Source organism: Symphalangus syndactylus, chromosome 16 (genome assembly GCF_028878055.3).
Source record: "Symphalangus syndactylus isolate Jambi chromosome 16, NHGRI_mSymSyn1-v2.1_pri, whole genome shotgun sequence".
NCBI classification, from domain to species: domain Eukaryota; kingdom Metazoa; phylum Chordata; class Mammalia; order Primates; family Hylobatidae; genus Symphalangus; species Symphalangus syndactylus.
Window position 1 is genome coordinate 35,284,362 of NC_072438.2, and position 3,953 is coordinate 35,288,314.

The 3,953-nt window shown below is 35.9% G+C and overlaps 1 pseudogene; it reads left to right on the forward strand.

Moving 5' to 3' along the window:
- Positions 1-786: 786 nt before the first annotated feature.
- LOC129464987 (immunoglobulin-binding protein 1-like) lies at positions 787-1,792 on the forward strand (annotated as a pseudogene).
- The last annotated feature ends 2,161 nt before the right edge of the window (positions 1,793-3,953 follow it).

Genomic DNA, 3,953 nt, shown 5'->3' on the forward strand with positions numbered 1-3,953 from the left:
TTCATTGCTGAATCCTACCAACCATTTCAAGAAGAACTAATATCAATCCTATTCAAAATATTCCAAAAAACAGAGGAGGAGTGAATTTAACAGTACATTAAAAAGATCATTCATCATGACCAAGTGGGATTTATTCCTGAGATGCAAGAACAGTTCAACATACACAAATCAATCAATGTAATACATTATATCAATAGAATGATCATTTCTATTGATGCAGATAAAACATTTGATAAAATTCGACATCCCTTAATGATAAAAAAAAAAGGTACCCTCAGAAAAACAAGGTATAGAAGGAACCTACCTCAAAACAATAAAAACCATATATAACAGACTAACTGAAAGCCTTTCCTCTAAGATCTGGAAGACGACAAGGATGCCCACTGTCACTACTGTATTAAACATATTATTGGAAGTTCTAGCTAGAGCAATCAGATAAGAGAAATAAATAAAAGACATCCAAACTGGAAAGGGAGAAATCAAGTTATCTTCGTTTGCAGATGATATGATACTGTATTTGGGAAAAACTGAAGACTCCACTGAAAAGCTATTAGAACTAATTAACAAATTCAGTAAAGTTACAGGATACAAAATCAACATACACAAATCAGTAGCATTTCTACATCCCCACATTGAACAATCTGAAAAAGAAAGAAAAAAGTAATAAAAAGTAATCTTATTTACAATAACCACAAATAAAATTAAATGCCTAGGAATTAACTTAACCAAAGAAGTGAAAGATCTCTATAATAAAAACTATAAAACACTCATGGCTCCCTCCCCAAGATGGCTGCTGAAGACAAGCTACTGCTGCCGTGGCTCCCTGAGCTGTTCAAAACTGGCAAAGTTTCTGGACGAAGTAGAAGTAACTGTTGAACCTGCTGGTTCCTGGATAGTCCAGGAGAAGGTATTCAAGGGCCTGGACCTCCTTGAGAAGGCTGCCAAAATGTTATCACAGCTTGACTCCTTCAGCCGAAATGAAGATTTGTAAGAGATTGCTTCCACTGACCTGAAGTGCCTGTTGGTGTCCTCACCATGAAACAAGTCAACCCCAGCAAGCATCTAGATCATTTGCGGCGGGCTCCAAAATGCTTTATAAACTACTTAACTCAGTGCCATTACTATCATGTGGCAGAGTTTGAGCTGCCCCAAACTGAGAACAACTCAGCTGAAAATCACACTGCTAATTCCTCCATTGCTATCCTAGCCTCGTTTCTATGGCATCTCAAAGACAGGCTAAAATAGAGAGATGCAAGCAGAAGAAAGAGTTGGAGCATAGGTTGTCTGCACTGAAATATGTTGTGGAAAGTTGTCAATCAGATGATGAGTGTGTTCGTGAATATTATCTTCTTCACCTTCAGAAGTGGTTTGGTATCAGCTTAGAAGAGATTGAGAGCATTGACCAGGAAATAAAGATCCTGAGAGAAAGAGAATCTTCAAGAGAGCCCTCAACTTCTAACACATCTCACCAGGAGAGGCCACCAGTGATACCCTTCATTCTCGCCGGGGACATATCCAAGCCAAAGTATTTGGAGCTGGTTATCCAAGTCTGGCAACTATGATGGTGAGTGACTGTCATGAACAACATCGGATATATGGAATGGAGCATTACCAAATCAGGGAATATCCAAGGCAACATCAGAGGAATTCAGAAAAGCAGCTCAGCAACAGAAAGACCAAGAAGAAAAGGAGGAAGAGGATGATGAAACAAACACTCTACAGAGCTTGGGAATGGGATGACAGGCAGGACATCCATCCTAGGGGCAATGGCAGCCGACAGAAAATGGGCTGATCTTCCCACAACGTAACAGGACCGCAAGGTGCACACTTCCCCTCTCCAAGGAAAACCATGCAGTCTTCCCCTCCCTGGGCTCCCGCTTCAGCTGTGTACAATGAAGTCAAAGATGCTAAATCTTACTTAGCATTCAATAAAGTGTCAAGTGATTTAAAACTAATAATAAATAAATTATAAACCACTCATGAAAGAAATTGAAGACACACAAAAAATGAAAAGATATTCCATGTGAATGGAGTGGAAGAATCAATGCAATCCTTATCAAAATACAAATGATATTCTTCACATAAATAGAAAAAAATCCCAAAATTTAAATGAAACCACAAACCACTCAGAATAGGCAAAGCTATTCTGAGACAAAGAATAAAACTGGAGGAATCACATTACCTAACTTCAAATTATGCTACAAAACTATATTAACCCAAACAGCATGGTACTGGCACAAAAACAGATACATAGACCAATAGAACAGAATGGAGAACCCAGAAACGAAGCCATAAACCTACAGTGAACTCATTTTAAACAAAGGTGCCAAAAACACACATTGAGGAAAAGACAATTTCTTCAATAAATGGTTTTGTGAAAACTGTGCACTCATAAGCAGAAAAATGAAACTAGACCCCTATGTCTTACCATATACAAAAATCAAATGAAAGTGAATTAAAGACTTAAATCTAAGACTTCAGAGTGAAACTACTACAAGAAAACATTGGGAAAATTCTCCAGGACATTGGTCTGGAGCAAAGATTTATTGAATAGTACCCCATAAGCACAGGCAACCAAAGCAAAAATGGACAAATGGAATCACATCAAGTTAAAAAGCTTCTGCATTGCAAAGAAAACAATCAACAAGGTGAAGAGACAACCCATAGAATGGGAGAAAATATTTACAAACTACCCATCTGACAAGGGACTAATAACCAGAATATATAAGGAGCTCAAACAACTTTATAGGAAAAATCAAATAATCCAGTAAAAAATAGACAAAAGTTATGAATAGACACTTCTCAAAAGAAGACATACAAATGATAAACAGGTATATGAAAAGGTGCTCAATATCATTAATCATGAGAGAAATGCAAATTGAAACTACAATGAGATATTATCACACACAGTTAAAATGGCTTATATCCAAAAGACAGATAATAACAAATGTTGGAGTTGATATGAGAAAAAGAGGACCCTCATACACTGTTGGTGAAAATGTCAATTAGTACAACTCAGTTTGGAGCTTCCTCAAAAATCTAAAAACAGAGCTACCATAAGATCCATCAATCCCACTGCTAGGTATGTACCCAAAAGAAAGGAAATCAAAATATCCCAGAGATATCTGCATTTCTATGTTTATTGCAGAACTATTTAGAATAGCCACTATTTGGAAGCAATCTAAGTGTCCATCAATAGATAAATAGATAAAGAAAGTGTGGTACATATACACAATGAAGTACTATACAGCCATAAAAAAGAATGAGATCCTGTTATTTGTGACAATGTGGATGGAACTGGGTGTCATTGTGTTAAGTCAAGTAAGCCAGGCACATAAAGACAAACTTGCATGTTCAAACTTATTTGTGGGAGCTAAAAAATCAAACAAACTCATGGAGATAGAGGGTAGAAGGATGAATATCAGAGGCTGGAAACGGTAGTGGAGTGTGGGGGGAAAGTGGGGACAGTTAATGGGTTCAGTAAAATAGAAAGAATGAATAAGATCTAATATTTGCTAGGAGAGCAGAATGACTATAGTCAATAATAATTTATTCTTATGTTTTAAAATAACTATAAGAGTATAATTGGATTGTTTGTAACACAAAGTATAAACACTTGAGGGGAAAGATATTCCATTTACCACGATGTAATTATTATGCATTGCATGGCTGTATCAAAGTATCTCATAAATATATATACCTACTATGTACCCACGAAATACAAAAATTAAAACTTACTCTGCTTTTATCTTAATTGCAACTTATATTTCAAATCTCAGGTTTACAAATATTGGAGAATAAAGCAAGGTATTATTCATAGCTCTACTCAATTTATAACTCAATTTTTGCTGTGGCTAAAGATAATATTTACAAATACATGTTCACTGAATGTAGAACTAAGAAAATATCCTAGACTTATACATTCTTTATTATTGAATGACCTATATTTCTTA